This window comes from Dermacentor andersoni, chromosome 1 (genome assembly GCF_023375885.2).
Source record: "Dermacentor andersoni chromosome 1, qqDerAnde1_hic_scaffold, whole genome shotgun sequence".
Taxonomy (NCBI): domain Eukaryota; kingdom Metazoa; phylum Arthropoda; class Arachnida; order Ixodida; family Ixodidae; genus Dermacentor; species Dermacentor andersoni.
This window is the reverse complement of record NC_092814.1, coordinates 295,704,287-295,721,385: the sequence shown is the minus strand read 5'-3', so window position 1 is coordinate 295,721,385 and position 17,099 is coordinate 295,704,287. Positions and strand designations below refer to the sequence as shown.

Sequence of the window (17,099 nt, the reverse complement as noted above, 5' to 3'; positions counted from 1 at the left end):
GGGCAAGACATCGATAGGAAAATGTTATTGGTCCTAAAGGACACGGCAAATACTCTGTGAGATACTTTTCACGTAAACTGGTTCACACATAGGCAAAATTGGCCATTCTGGTATGAATACCAGCATGCCCAGTATGAAATGCCCATAGTTTGCATGCCTAGTACGGAAATTGCTTCATTTGTTTATGATTACATATCTAGGGAGCAGTAAACTTTCATAGGATTTGCGAGAGAATCACAGAGCAACCTACTGCATCAGTTGTTGCTAATGCAATGCATGCATATGAGCCCAGTATGAATTTCATTAAAGAATGAAGCGCCAAACATAGAAACATTATCACAGCTATTGCATTGATACAGTCAAAAACACACGAACACGCACACAAACCCACACACACATACAAAATAAGGGGCAGTTTGGGAATAATCACAGTTTTAGAAGTTACTGAGAGGGGAGTTACTGTTCGCGAGGTCAGCGGTTTGCCTGGTTGGTTTACCGTGAGGTGGGCCACGTTGAAGTGAACGAATATGTCCTAAGCAAAGACAACTAGAGACTCTGACTAAAACGTGCAGAGTTCGCAAGCTTTTATTTAAACAACGTAAACCTATAGGTTGAAGTCTGTTAGCATAAACACAGCCAACATATTTGCGAGTCTTTAAACTAAGTTATAAGTTGAAGTCTGCCAGGAGAAGCAGAGTTGGTAGAGTTAACCGAATATTAAGAGGTAATTAATACTATCTTTCTGCAAAAACTAAATTTTAAAAATCCAATGACCCAGCTACATTACTAACTCCCTTCTAAGCCGGTAGGGAGTCTGGATAACTCAGTGCCTCAGGGGTCAGTTCTTACACCCCTCTGATTCCTAATGCATTATAATGACCTCCAGTTCTCCGTTAAATATTCCATTCAGATGGGACTCTTTGCTCATGAATCTGTTGTGTATATAGACATGCATAACACAGGCAATCCAGTAGAAATTAATAATTCACTGCAGTCAGTTTGCTTTTGGTATAACACTTGGGTGTGCAATTAAAAATGTCAAAAACTCATTGCGTTTCGTTTACCAATAAGAAAAAGCCGCTTAATGTTACACATACGCTCAGAAGCACCACATTCAGCAAAATCGATCAGGTGAAATAATTGGGCCTTAACCTCCCGTCCAAGCCTAACTGCGAACCCAACATTTCAGGCGTATCTCAGAAAGCTGAAGGAAGATTATTTTTCTTCAGAGGGAAATTGCGTAATGCGCCCGCACATGTCCAACTAAATGCTTGCAAGCTACTATTCAGGCCATGCTTAGAGTGCCCCGATTTAATCTGGAGTACCAATAAAAAACACCTAACTAATAAAATAGATCGGATACAAATACTAGCCACCAGGTTCATACACTCAGACTACTCAAAGCAGTCTATGGTGCTTTGGGTTTCCGCAGGAGGGCAAACTTGCAACTGCTTTCATAACGAAGAATCATTTCTTAGACTAAAATTTATTCATCTCTAATATCATCGTCACTTCAAAATACCACGATCTCGTTATCTAAACGAATCTTTTAAGCTCTCATTGAGGCTGGGTATTGCAAAGCAATTCCTCAACTCTTAAGTCGCGTTAATGCCCACAGCTACTCCCCTTTTCCGTCAGCCATCTCTCATTGGAATATTCTAAATTTAAAAATTAAATTATGGGGTTTTACGTGCCAAAACCACTTTCTGATTATGAGGCACGCCATAGTGGAGGACTCCGGAAATTTCGACCACCTGGGGTTCTTTAACGTGCACCTAAATCTAAGCACACGAGTGTTTTCGCGTTTCGCTCCCATCGAAATGCGGCCACCGTGGCCGGATTGGAATATTCTACGAAACATTGCTGTGTGCAGTGATACCATTGATTTTTTTTTTTTTGTAAACCACATGGAAAGTATTGAATTCTCATTGTGGAATTTTGCCATTGCTAATAATTGCAAAACATTTTGTGTCATCCCTGTAAACAAAACTTCTTTTATGTAGCCGCTCCTGCACACGCTATGAGAGGCCTGCAGTATGTTCACATGAAAAGATAAATATCGCCTACATTGTTGGCGCGTATTCGTAGCGGTGACAATGACACGCTAGAGGCGCCACAGACAAACTCATTAGCCGCTAAGGGAGGTCAGGGAACCCCCAATGAATCAGTTTGTCAAACATTGTGCAACGCCGAAAAAGCAAGCATTTTCGTCTGGCCGTGCCTAAATAAACAAGCGATGCCTCACTGCGCTGCCAAAACTGCGCCGGAAAACTGTTTTTCTTGGGACCTGCACGGACGTTCTAACAATCTTGAGGGAGCAAGCACGTCGAGCCCACAAGGCCAAACTGTTCCTTGCGTGTTCGTGGGTTTGTACTTGTGCTTGTTTGTTTGCGACTGCACTAAAACAAGAACAGTCAAGGATAGAGAAAACTCGTATCCCGCAAGAGATACTGACGGCATTTCGCTCTGAAGCACCAAGTAATCGTCCATATATCGCTGTTATATGTCCTATTATCTATATGTCTAATCCAGAGGTATCATTGACACATTGATTGATTGATTTCAAAAAGTTAGATTTTTTTTTTCGTTGTGGTTTCTGCAATAGTTAAGTTCCATAATGAAACGGAAGTGAATGTAGTTGGATTTAAACGGAAACAACATTGAAGCAGCCGCTCCAGGCAAATACTTTATTGATTTGTGGGATTTAACGGCTTTAAACGGTACAGTGGGTTAGAAGGACACGGTAGCGGACGGCCCAGGATAGATGTAACCACGTATGGTTCTTTAATGGGAAGCTAAATCGCAGTACGCGAATGTTTTTGAATTTCGCCCCCAATGAAATGCGGCTATTGCGTCGAGCTCAGCAGCACAACATCATAGCTACTCAGCCAACACGGCGGATGCAGAGACTACACAGCCCTGTGGTTAGCATTTCTAATTATTTTTTCTTTCAATTTTCTCGATTGGTCGCTGGCTCTTGTTACGAGGAGCTCTAGTGTCCTAATTGTTGCGTGAATACGAACCCCGGGCCCCCCCTCACAAAACTGTTCTAAAGTCAAATCATTTGTTCATTGACTGATGCCTGTGCGCTGCCACTCATTATAGATGTCGGCGCGATAACGGCACGACGGCTGAGGCGTTAGCAAATGGCCGGCGGCACTTCAAACGGACCTTTTCTGAATGCGGACCCTTAATTGTGCCGCACTCCTAAGCTTTCTGTTCGTATACGCGCTGTCTGTGAACGATAGCCCCATTTCACAAACTGCTTTATTGTAAGCAACACTTTGTGAACACGTTCCGCATTTTCTAACCCATTTCGTTCTCCATTACTTTCGCCATTAATCATTGGCTCAAACGCGACCGAGTAGCCGTCGTGACACCGTTATTGCGGTGATGGGTCATTTCGCACTTCGCACGGTGCATGGTAATAAACATGAAAAGTGCAATAGAATGCTACAAAATACCGGCTTTAATGTCTATTCCTTCGCTTCAGAATGCATACACTGCTCCGTTCAGGAAGACTAAACTATGATTGGCTCGTTTTCTTCTATACGTGAGCGTACACTTTATTTTCAAATCAACAAGATTTGAGTCCGGCGTCTTTTTAGTGGGTCTGGGCACCCGCCGCGGACGCGGTTCCGAGACCTTGTCTCGAAGCGGCTTCCTCGGCTCGCTGGACGGCCCAGAGTTGTGCTGTCAGGTTGGAGCTGAGCAGGGCGGTCTTCCAGCGCGAGCGGAGGCTGGCGGTGGGAGAGACGGAGGGGTCGGCACTGCCCGACTTGTTTGTCGGGCAGTGCCCGGGCAGTGTCGGGCACTGCCCGACATTCCCATAGCATGTGGTTAAGTGTGGCAACCTCGCCACACGATGTGCATCTGTTTGTAGTGTACATGTCTGGATACATGGCGTGCATGAATGCATACATGGCGTGCAAGAAACTACAGCTGGAGAACCTGGAGAATCTTCATACGTGAAACACGGCATATTCTCGTCCTTCTCGAAGGCGAGCCAAATAAAAACGGCGTGAATGCCTGTAACGCATCTGTAAGATCTATTGGGTGCTGGGTATAATTAACACCCGCTTTTCCTGTGCTTCAACCTGACTGCGTACTTTACATATTTTTATGCGCAGTATTTTGCAATTTTTGGCACAGCTAATTCAAACCTGCTTAGCCTGCTGCACGGTCGCAGCAATAGCATTTGTGTAGTACCTAGCCCGGCCTGCAGGCTGTTGGATAAATTATTATTATTATTATTATTATTATTATTACTATTATTATTATTATTTACAGATAGTATCAGCCCTTGCACAAGACTATTACAGGAGTAGATCAAATACAAATCTACAACAGCATTCTCGAAAACAATCATTACAGTCATTTAGTCCTTTTATATCTAACAGGTAAAGGGACAAATTAATAGCTCCAGTTTTTCCTGGTCGGCTACTGTTCATACTTTAATGTATATAATGCAGTCATCCGCAAAGAACCTCATGGAAATGTATATGTCATTCCGGAGGTTATTAATAAATAAAAGAAATAAAAGGGGGCCCAAGATGCTACCTTGAGTCACTCCTTAATCAACAGATAAAACTCGAGACCTCGTGTCTCTAGTCTCCACGTATTGCTCGCGAGAATGAAAATAAGATGAGATCCAATTTGTAATGGTAACCTTTTATTCCTATAGCAAATATATGGACACTCCTGGCGCGTTTATGCCGTCGCCGTGAAGTTCCGTATAAAGGCAAAGGGCGACAAAGCCGTCACCGCGCGCCGTATGCTGTATGTGCGAGCGAAAGCGTGCGAGCTTGAACCGGCGATCGCGGCTCAGTCTCGCGCACGCAAGCGAGGAAAGTGGAGAGGAAGCGCGCCGTCTTCCGTCGTGCTCAAAGCTCCGGGGGGGGGGGACGCTAGGGAGGGGGGAGCGTTCTACTCTGGGCGGCCCGGTCGGCCGTGCGCACCCGCCCGGGTGTCTGTATCTTGAAAGCCGTCTGCGCCGGGTTGAGTCCGCTGTGCTTTCGCGGCTTAGTTCGCGTTGATGCCAGTTGCGGCAAGAAGGTCAATTCGCTCACTGCTGCTGCCGCGCTTCCTCACTCCAGCGTTTCCGCGGTCATCGACTGAGAAGTGTTCATGTTTGCCTGTGCGCGCATGACACCACGTACGTTTGTTAATTTAGTCACTATGCCTATGTTCACAAGTTTATACGGCCGATAAATCTACTATGCGTACTTCGTATAGCTAGCTGTCTAATAATTTGCTATCGCAATCGATGCTTCGCCTTTCGGGCGATACTGCGACTTTTCTTAAACTTTACCTTAATTTTTCTTAGCAATTTATGGTGAGACACTTTATCGAACGCTTTTGCGAAATACATGAAGATTATTCTCTTTGTCCGTGAAAGCTTATGGTTTTCGAAAAATCGTATACTAATTCAATGGGCTAAGATGAAGTAGATAAGCCTTGCCCAAGCTTTGTTGGTGCTTGGATAAGCATTGTTTGTACTTAGAAAATAAATTGTGTTCCCTCACATAGCTGAAAAGATGTATCGAGATAATGTGTTGAAGCAGCTTCGTGCAAGTATTAGTAATCGAGACAGGGCGATAACTTGATAAAGTGTCAAGACTGCCGTTTTTGAGGATAGGAATAACTTGAGCTTGCTTCCACACCTTGGGCAAAGAACCGCTACGAATCGAAGAGCGAAAAATTAATGCGATATATTTTGAGTTACATTCAGCGTATCGGTATAGAAACTCATTCGGGTTACCATCGGGTCCGGGGCTTTTCTTTACGTTCAATTTTAGCATGAGGTTTAGCGCACCTTGTTCGGAAGTTTCCACCCCTGTATTAGGTGGCCTCTCAAATGGAGACCCAATGCTTGGCATAACACCGTTATCTTCTTTGAACACAGATGCAAATTATCTGTTGAAACTCTCAGCAGTTGGATGCTTTTTAAGAAGACTACCGATGAGCGAGCATTCGACGTTTCAGTTTCAGTTTATTTTTGTTTCAAGATACATGGTTGATTGATTATAGTATACAGGCGAGGGTGCCAAAGTCAAACGACTGCAGCGGAACCCTCGGTTAACAAGACGATTGCTACAAAATGATTAATTAATGCAGAAGTGTAAAATTATGCAATATATAAGTAAATAAAAAGTGAACGAAGTAGAGGAAAGGTTGGCATATCTCCAAAATTTGTCAGGTGCCTCTCACAATTATTATTATTATTATTATTATTATTATTATTATTATTATTATTATTATTATTATTATTATTATTGATGCGAAAACATCAAATGGCCCATTCAGCTAAAAGACGGCGATGTCTGCAGCAGAGAAACAGTAGCTAAATTCCCATTGGCTGCGACGCCACGTTGTGAGCGCGGATCGGCGGATCAGTGCACGCAAATCGAAACACCTGCTGCCCCAACAGTGCGCCAGGTGTTGCGTATAAGGGGAGAGGGCATCGCCGCGACGCCGCGTCACCAGCGCACCTCGAGGAGCAGGTACGGTGCAGACGCTGTTCTCCGCGTTATCCGCGCTCTCCTTGTCCGCGCAAGCTCTCCCCGGCGTTCTAAGTGCGCCTCGGTTGAGGCCAAATCAAAACGCGCCAAGCGTTTCAACGCGCTCGCTTGCCGGCGAGGTGTTCATAACTAGAGGCACCGCTCAGCGGCGTTCAATTCGACACAGTTATTTCGCATTCACAACTGATAAGAAACGCTTAGGTGTCGTCGGATTTTTATTATTAGTTGGCGCGGCCAGGAACGAGACAAGCGATGGATTCGCCTGGGAAATGATGTCCCTTGCTCACATATGTTGTATTGACTCCCAGCAGTGATATTTTCCTGGTGTTGTTTGTGTCGCTGAGCCGGAGGCCTTTCTTCCTTTTTGTGAAGTGCGAGACGTCGCACGAGCGTTTAAATTCATTTATCAAGGCGTGCAAACTGCTAGATTGTAAACTGGCCATGAGTGCGGGCTTGTGTGGGCCACCGTGTAAATGGTGCCAGAGTCAGCGCCGCGTTTTCCTGGGGCTTACTTGAATGTGGGGAATTCTTACCCTCACACTTCAATTACTTAACCGGGACAGTGCGAGGAGGGCTGCAGATAACGGCACTGATTGGTTTATTGATAGCCCTGATTGTTAGTACCACGGAACATTTAGGAATTGTTCTGGAAGCGAGAAAAGCGATGCAGACGCCTGATGTAGCGTAAGGAGTGAGTAAGAAAGAGAGGGGAAATTGAGAAATGAAAGGCAAGAAGGTTAAGCAAGATTGAGCCCGGTCGGCTACCCGGCACGCGAAGATGGGGAACAGCGCGGAAAATATTAGGCGAAGCAGAGAAAGTCAAGAGTTTATGCACACTAGAGTCACCGACGTCATGAAAATTCTTAGCGCTGTAACACAAGTGGTCAATCTAGTCGTATTCATAAATCGCAGCAGCGCTTTTGTTGCCTTCTGCATCGGTGATATGCGAGACTATGGTTCCAAGATTTGACTAACGAGAAAAATCTTCCGTCTAGTTCGTTTAGAGCGGTGGTGAGAGCAAGCGTTTCATTTTCGAAGGACGGCCGGTAGTAGGTTAGGAGGTGTTCTACAGTTTGTTCATCAATCACAGGCATTGCGTTCGGTGCTATGGATGGATGGATCGAATAACTTTAATGAAATGTCCTGCGAGCTACGAGGTGCAAGGTCCCATAGCGCGGGCTACTCCCACGTTGGGACCGGGAGTTTTAACTCCCTGGCCGCATCGTGGGCTCGCTGGACGGCCCAGAGCTGCTCCGCCAGGTCCGTGCTGCGTAATGCTTCTTGTAGCCTGGCGGAGTCTTGATTCTTATTTGCGTGGGTCCGACCACACGGCCAGAGCAAATGATATATGTCTAGTGTGCTATGGCAATTTTCGCAATATGATGTTGTGTATAGGTCAGGCATGTAGTGATGCACTCTGTTCTGCATGGGGTACGTGTTTGTTTGAAGCATTCCAAACGTGACGCTTGAGGCCTGGTGAGCTTATTGGTCATTTCTATTTAAAAAATGAGCATGCATTGGTGAATGGTAGCGCCCGCTCGTAAACGACGAAGTAGGGCTTCACCACTTCGGGGATGACTATAGGCTACATGCGCAGTTGAATGGCAGAACCGAGATAACGAATCAGGTGGGCCACTTTTTTTTTGTCAAATCCTAAGCTACCTTCCTTAGGTGCTGTGTTGCGTCAGTCTTTAATAGAGGTACAGAAGAAATATGTACTCCTTCAAGTGCTTCTCGTGGATATTCGTCGGCGTTGTCGTTGCTGGAGATGTTGCGTCACAGAATGTTGCGTCATTTCGCGATGTCGTGCCAGTGTTTTTCTCGTATCCCTAACACGAGTTGTTCATAGGAGCCCGTGAAGTACTGCTGACAAAACACGTTCTGTAAGGCTGTCTTTGAGTGGCAGAGTATCAATGGCGCCTCAGAAGAGAGAAACCTCGGAACCGGTCTATAATCCTGTATTTCATGTTGATAACGTAAGGAGTAATGTAAAGAACTAAAGCAGGCAGGCTCCGCGCTAATTAGACAGGCTTTAAATATGCCTTGTTGTACATAAAGGTTTCTTAGACCGAGCAGTCTCGTGCCCTATACTTGTGGAATTAGGCAGCAAACGAAGGCCGTCTATGTTAGCAACGACTCGGAGCGCCAGAACTCACGGTCTGCGTGTGAGTGCTAGCGGATGCGTGATGAACAGGCCTGTATTGCTCAAGCATGGTTCCCGAGATCGCCCTGCGTGCGTGCCATCTCGGAAGACATGGGTCAAGTAAGTACGTTCTACTGAAATCCGTAAGGTGGAGAAACTCGTGTGGTTGTCCTTCGTAGCTTCGCTCTACCAGCCCGACTGATAGATTTACGTCCCCTCTTTCTTTCTCTATCTCTCTCTTTACTGTCTTTTTTTTCTTTATTTCATTATTGTTCTATTCCTTATTTGATTATTTACTTTTTGTTTTTAGGAGGAAAACCTATGCCTCCAAACATTGTCGCAATATGGCGCCGCGTTGTTTAGAGGGCGCTAGCGGTCGGCCGGAGATGTAAAACTTTGGCGCATATTCCAGTGAGCTAAGCGCACAATTCATCAAAAGAAAACTACTTAAGGACACTAAGTACGTATGCTTTAACATAGTTACGAGCTTTTCAATCGGCGTTATGTAACATTACCGGCTAGCCCAATCCTGCGTGTTGTTAAGGTAGGCGTTACATGATTCTTTAAGTGCCCTTGGTAACTGCGTCAGTTAAAGGACAAGTGCCAGTGTCCATGTGTATCGGCACTGTTAATAGTAACTGAACTGAAACATCCGCCATCAGCGTGCTGCTTGCGGTTTTAGATTTAAAGGATTGTGTCCCCCGTGGTCTGCACTTGAATGCAACGCTTTTTTTTTTTTTTTGCCTTCCATGACGGTGTACAGTAGGAAAGGTTAGAAAACTAGCTGGAACACGCATGCAAGCTAGCCTCTTCCAGCCGACGGCTAGTGCTCTCGAAGCGACGCTGCGCAACGTCGCAGCTACCTTGTTGGACGGTATATTAAGGTATCCTATAGAAGTTTAGTAATCAGAAAAAGAAATTACATGGGCATCATACATAAGGCCATATGATCAAATATAACCCTGAACACTCCACTAGAACGTCTTTCTTACTTATAACGTGCAGTTTTTGGAAGTTAAACCGCACATTTTAATTCATATTTTTTATGTTTTCAAAGTATTATGCGGCTACCTTGTATACGTGTCGATGATGCTTTACCGCAGAAGCAGTTTTCCTCTAGGCCTCCCACTTTCGCGGAGACTAGCGTCATAGAGCGACGTGGCTCAAGAAAATATATCGAGCCGGCGTGTATATGTATATAGCCATCGGTACTACCCTGGCAGACGTGACGGTTACCGGTATATTTCGTTGTAGACGTTATTTTAGGCTCTTGGCCAGACGTTAAATCAAGTTTTAAAGCTATCCAGGCCTTACTTGTGGTTTTTTTTTAGAAGCACGGGCCAAATAGTAGTCCAAATAGCTTACTATACGCTTTACATCTTTCCTCATCATCGTCACCCATCTTGCGCCTTTTTCTTCCCTATTTATTTCCCTCTTCTCCTTCCCCTAACGCGGAGTAGCTGGCTAGAAGAATGCACCCAAGGCCGACCTCTCTGCATTTCGTATCATTAAACCTTTCTCTCTAATTTTACAACCAATCACCGCAGCCATACTAGTGGTCATGAAATCATTAAAGTAAGTAACGAAATCACGCCACTTTGTCGTCATATGATGACCTTCTAAAGGCACACGCAATGGGCTCGTGCTTCAGAGTAAGAGGTCTATGCTGCCTGTGCAATAAGACGACTTAGGTGAATAGCAGAACAGAGACTATCCCAGCTGATGCGGCGCTTGCCGCAAAGATAAAGCTGAAACACTGTTCCGAAAAGTGGCATTGCACACTAAAGGTCCTCAGCTATTTAAGAGAGAGACTTGAGAACAGAGTGCCGAATTTTCGAAGACGCTCGAACAGTATTCGAAAGTGTAGGTGACAGTTCAAAGAGATCTGGACTCCGCCCCAAGCAGTGTTGGGCGCTAGCGCGTACGCAAGTCCACAATGTGCACAATGGAACAAGTTGATTTCCAACATAGCATGTACCTTTTTTTTTTTCATACATGATATTGAGATCTTGGCGTCTTTCGGCGGCATCAGCTGCTCCTTTGCTCAGAGAAAAAAACATACGCGGTGATCATAATTAAGTTCTACACAACTTTCAAATATCGCTTGTGGCAGATAGCATAATTCTTGCCCTAGAGCTGAATTATTCGAAGAGGCGGTCATTGCTAGCACGAGAAATCGAAGCACATCTTAAGATGAATAAAAAAATTGACTAGTTAACTTCGTAAATAATTACCTTACGATACATATTGCAATTTACGAATTGTAGCTGGTGAATTTGCAACTTGAATTGAGTTGCCAAGATGAACGCAGTTTTGAGACGCTTGAGTGGCGTGGTCTTGGCTCTTATAATGCTTTTTTTAATGCTTTTTTAATGCTTTATTTAATGCTTAATGCTTTTACGTTCGCTTTATGCCCTTTTGTTGCTTCTTTTTTTTACTGCAATAATAACGTGTTTGACTCCATTTTTGGCGGCATCGCGACAGCAAACTCTAACAAGCGGATGTTTTTGTCATTCCTTCATTTCTATTACAGCGGATCTGTTATACGGTAGGTTCTGTCGGTTCCTCGCGCGTGTAGAACCATCGCGTAGAGCGAGCGCGTAGAAGTGAAACTGCTGCAGCGCCTATGTATCTGCGGCGTACCCTCTCCTCTCGCCACCTGTCCACCGCCGGCGCTCGCGTTAGAACCACGCGGCACCCTCTCCACTCGCCATTTGTGTATCGCCAGTAGACGGTGCGGTCATGTAGCCTTCGTAGAATGGAAGTAAACGTCAACGGGCAAATGGCAACATGTTGGGCTCACCCCGAGCGAGTAGAATCGTAGGAGGTAAAGTGCCCTTTTCCGTGTGCATCAAACTGGCAACCCGCGCATGTGCACGTAGGCACTCGTCGTTACTTTTGCACCCGAGGTATACGTCGACCACCACGGCCTCGTGCACATCGTACGTGCCCTTTAGGGTAACGTCCGTGCTAAACGCATCGAGCTCCTTGTTTCAGTGGAAGATGCGAATAGCCCTGGACGCAAACCATAGCGACCACAAAGTCATAGTCGCCCTAGTGACAAAATAAAAGACGGCGGAAGAAATCGTAAATTCACTGTGGTATGTGTCTCTATTTAAATTAACATAGTTTATCAACATATATACAGCTCCGCTGGTCATCCGCCTTCACGGAATGGAATGGCTCTGTATATTTTATTTATCTTTCGTGTGTTTTTAGTATTCAGGTTTCTTGCGGTGAAATCAGAAAAATAAAATCGTTTTATCTTTTAGGACTACTCTAGTCGTCATTCGCGATGGTTGGGCAGTTGTATTTGCTTCCTATGGCGGATGAAATCCTGCAACAAACAAACTGACATTTATGTCAATGTATTTGTTGCTGAACTTCTATCCCTATCCTTATCTGGATTGTGGTGAAACGCTGATAAAGTCTTATCACAGGAGTGGTCAGGCTACATATTGCATACCTGGATGCTCTCTCTTGATCGCAACGCTCCTCTTCTTGCTTTTTTATCGCTTTCAACATGACTTGTGATATGAAATTATGTGATAAACACTCCTTCATGCCTTCTGATTCTCGGACACTAATGATTGCTTGCATCCGTGAAAATTACGATGTTAATCGGGTTTCTCTTTTTCTACCGGCAAAGCTCGAATTCTACACAATGTCAGTAGCGCCAACAGTAGCGGCTTTGCACTGGCCCAGTACACCCAGCTCGCGCCGACTTACCTTTCCCGGGCGTCGAGCGCAGTCCCTGCACCTGAGCTCTTTCCGTGACAGCAACGGCTCGGAGTGCGCAGGTGTCTCCTGACGCACGGGTCTCCGCTGAGCACGCCTAACGTGCGGTCACTCTCAAACGGCGCGGCCCGACCTGCCCACGGTCCCGCCGCTAGCGTCGCGGGCGCAGAAGCAGCGCGCCGGGCGACGAGAACGACGACAGCGGAGCGCACGAACTGCCGCGATCACTGCTTCCTCCGGTCTTGGAACGGGCACACGGTTGCCTCATCGCCGGCAGCCGGCGGATCGGCGCTCCTGCTCGGTACCCGCAAACACCACGGCAACGACGACGGCGAAGGACCGCTGCTGCGACGCGGCGGCAGCGTTGTCTTCGGAGTGAACGCCCATCGCAGCTGCGTGCGAGACGCGCTCACTGGTCGGCGTCTCCGCCGAATGGTGAAGCGGTCGAGCGGGCCCAGTCGAGGCGATCGCGGCAATCGCGAGGACGGAGGGTTTTTCGACGGGGAAGAGCGGGCAAGAGTGCTGTGGAGAGCGCGGGAGGAGGGAGGGGGCGAACCCAGCGTCGTTGGCCGATGCGTTGCCAGGCAACTGGCTCTCTGCCTCCTCCTTTCCCCCACTTACTCTGCAGCCATCGCCGCCCTCTCCCTCGGTGGGGAAAAGGAGAGCGTTGATGATGCGCAGGAGCGCGACCGACGGCGCGTCGCGGCATTTCCCTTCGCGTGCGATCGGGCCCTTTCCCTCGCTTGCTTCTTGAAAGCTTTGTTAGGCCCTTGGTCCGCGCACCCCTGCTATTCGCACAGGCAAAGAACGAAAATCAACGGGAAGTATGCCCAGGGTTGCGTCGGAGTCTGAGTGCACGCTGGTCATATAAGGGCGTCCTAGTTCTGGTCTGCCCGAAAGGCGCGCCTTATCCCCCGTCGCAAGCTCACTACGGCGCCGGAAGTGGGCGATTGTTTCGGCATTAGAAGGACACTGACCGCCGTGCTAACGAAAGATATCGAGTGCGTGGTATACAAAGCATGGGCAAGAGAGTGCTCGTGTTGAGTGTCGCCTACCGCGACAGGAGATCCCTCCTATAGTTCTTTGATGCCGTCAGTAAATAATAGTTTTTTAAAGAAGATGAAAACGAACACTTTGTCGTGGAGCGACTAAGTCCACTGACCATCTACCTCCACTTGATTCTTCACCCAAAGCGACTTGCACAGTAGTCATAACAAACATTTGAGAAATTACCAATGTTTCGTGCACCAAATCACATTAGGGATTTAACGTCCCGAAACAAAACGCGAGCTGCAAGAAACGCCTTAGTGGGGAGAGCTTGAGGAAGTAATTTCGACCATCTGGTCCCTTTTAACGTGCACCAAGAAGAACACTAGCGTTTTAATCCTAATCATACTTCAGCGAGTGCACTCACTTTTTTGCAAGCGGACGGACGGGTGCGATATCTCACCGTTTTCTTGGGCCAATCTCGGCGATAGGGTATTCTAAAGTTATACGCCACAGGGGCTGTGTATGTGCACAGGCCATGTACACTGGATATATACATTATGCGCAATGGACCCACTGGGTACGTGCCACTGGGTTTTAGCTTGCTTTCAATGTTATATCTTGGCCTTTATAAATATTGTGTATTGCTGTATAAAGATAAACGCTACAGCATGTAATCTGCACAAAACAGTTCGCTACACAACAGGTACATCAGTCATAGAACCGTTCTCTAGAAATAATGAATGCTTCGCATTACGTAGCCGTCAAGTACAGTTGAGTCTACCATATCTTGTAGTTTTTTTTTTTTTTGTACTGCATCGAAATGCACGCCCACCAAAGGCGGGAATCAAATCCGCGACCTCGTGCACAGCACTAGAACGCTACCCACCTTGTCGGGCAGCATGATGCATCCGCGTACTTCCATATGCTGAAAGCGTTGTCAATCGCTGCAATGCTAAATAACCGTGCGAAAGAAAGAATACACAGACAGGCTCCTCTGGGAGTTGTCTAAGTAAGCGTACGCATTGTGCCATTTGCTCATCTCCACGTAGCCCGGTGTCATTATCAATGTTATGAAACTTCATCCGACCAATATAAACCCTTATGAACCCTTATCAGGCCTTATCGGACTATATCCGGCGCTTACCAACCCTTATCGACTGTTATCAATCTTATCGGACTCGATCCGAGCATTATCAACTCTTATCTGTCCTTATCAACCTTATCGGACATGATCCGACCGTTATAAACATTTATTGCTCCTTATAAGACTCGATCCGACCCTTACCAACCATTATCGGTCCTCATTAACCTTATCAGAATTTATCCGATCATTATAAGCCCTTATCGCTTTTTAGTACCTTATCCATCCGCGTCGAACAATTATCAATCGTGATGAGGCCCATATAATACCTCCTTATCATTTTCATCAACTCATTGACTGCTTATTTGTCAGTGTTGTGCGACGCGACACGCATGAGCCCTGAGAGATCGGTAGCATTCCGGTCGGTGAAAGAGCACAGTTTCGCACACATTTGAAGGCTCGCACCGAGTCTACACACGGTCCCCAAGACTCGTCGACTTGAAGTACTTCAACGACGCTTTCGTGGCGTCCTGTGCCATCGACGCGTACGGCCATGGTGCCACGTTCTTCATTTCCGAAAATGGTCTTCGTCCCAATGCCACTTCCTCCAGCGCAGGGTAGCAAACCGGACGGGCGTCTGGTTAACCTCCCTGCCTTTCCTCTCTTTTGTTTCTCTCTCTCTATCTCTCTCTCTCTCGGTCGCTGAAGGAAGGCCCCAACAAAAGGCGCATCCCGCCACCACCAAAACGCATCGAGGATGTGACGTGTTTGGCATTAAATTTTCGCAAGATCGGAGTTTTATTTTTGTCTACGATGCTCCAATGCGGCTTTAAAGTGGGCCTAGAGATGGCTTTTTTTTCCACCATTACCAAATCTTTCAATAAAGCCTTCATAGAAAGACACGAGACATGATGACGAATTTCCAAGGCTATCGCGCAGCAATTTTTTTAACTATGGATCTCATACTTTTTAACTCTACTAGCATAAAAAAGTAATAAACAACCTCTAAATTACGTCTTCTTGTGGTAGATGGCATCACAACGAAATGTCTAAAAAATACTAGTGAGTATCCCTCATCTTAGGGAGCATTTTTTCACAGTCGTTCTTGTCTTCATCCTTGCCTCATGACTGGAACACACCAACGCTATTCCGATCCAGAAGACTGACGAAACTCACGCTCCTTTTAACTACAGGCCCTTATCTGTTACCTCAGTACCGTGAAAAATAAGGGAGCACATTATATTTTTATGCTCGTCAACTTCCTTAAAGAGAACAATTTTTTTTCTCCAATACTCAACAGGACTTTCGCAAATTTGTTTCTTGTGAGTCTCAGCTAGTATCTTTTACTAATAACTTGCAAGTATGTCTTGATAGCGCTTTTTTGACTGATTGCAGATTTTTGGATTTTTCGACAGCTTTTGACAGAGTTAACCATGTATTGCTCCTACACAAACTAAGCGCACTAAACATTGACCTGGGAATACTTAGCTAGATTAAGCCGTACCTTTCGTCTCGTTTTCTATTCGTTGTAACTAATGACTCCACATCTAAGAAGGCTCCAGTTGAATCCGGTGTTCCACAGGGGTCCGTCCTTGGTAAACGATGTAACCAATTCACCTGATAACATTTCATCTCAAATTCGTTTATTTGCTGACGACTGTGTTATATATTGTGGAATAACTAATGCTTCGGATATAACGACTCTTCAATATTATTTAAATAACATACATGGTTGGTGCCTCACTTGGCGCATGGAGATCAACATTAATAAATGCAAATCTATGCGCATTTCTCGTTCTAACGCCACTTGCCTTATCTAAGATCTCAGTGACTGCCCCCTTTAATCCGTTGCATGCTACCGTTATCTTGGCGTTCCCATAACCAAGGATCTTTCTTGGAAACAGCAAGTACAATACATAATATCTAAAGATAACCTCTCCTTAGGATACTTGAAGATAAATTTTTCGCTTGCGCTTGCTTCATTAAAACGCCTGTTGTACACAACTTACGTCCGCCCCCAATTGGAATATGCCTCATCCGTCTGGGATCCTCATCAGGTCACATTGACTAAATCCAATGGGTACAAAATCACTCTGTACGTTTTAGCCTAGCAAACTACCATCGCACTACCCACCGTGGTTACTTAATGGCTGTGGTGTTGGACTCCTAAGCTCGAGGTTGCGGGATCGAATCCTGCCCACGGCGGCTGCATTTCGATGGGGGCGGAATGCGAAAACGCCCGTGTACTGATTTAGGTGCACGTTAAAGAACCTCAGCTGGTCGAAATTTCCGGAGTCCCCAACTACTGCGTGCCTCATAATCAGACAGTCATTTTGGCACGTAAAACCCATAATTTAATTTGATTTTACCATCGCACTGCTAATGTAGCATTAATGAAGGCTACCCTTCCCATGCCGCTATCATTTCTTCGCAGAAAGGAATCACGCATTTCCCTTTCTCACAAAGTCTACTTCCACAACGCATCTCTTCGCTCCCTTTGGATCAACCCTGCGCCTTATTATTCAGCTCGTCGTGATAACGTGCATAAAGTTAACGCACCCCGTCATAACACCATCGTATGCTCACAATCATTCCTTGCTAGGACTTCGATCGAGTGGAATGATCT

The 17,099-nt window shown here is 45.9% G+C and overlaps 1 protein-coding gene across 1 annotated transcript in view; it reads right to left on the bottom strand.

Moving 5' to 3' along the window:
- The window catches only part of LOC126548600 (band 7 protein AGAP004871-like), a 499,956-nt gene extending 487,138 nt beyond the window's left edge, over positions 1–12,818 (bottom strand). Inside the window, exon 1 of the mRNA XM_050196857.3 lies at positions 12,394–12,818. The gene's annotated coding sequence lies outside the window, so the exon portion shown is untranslated. The remainder of the gene's footprint in view (positions 1–12,393) is intronic.
- Positions 12,819–17,099: the final 4,281 nt, after the last annotated feature.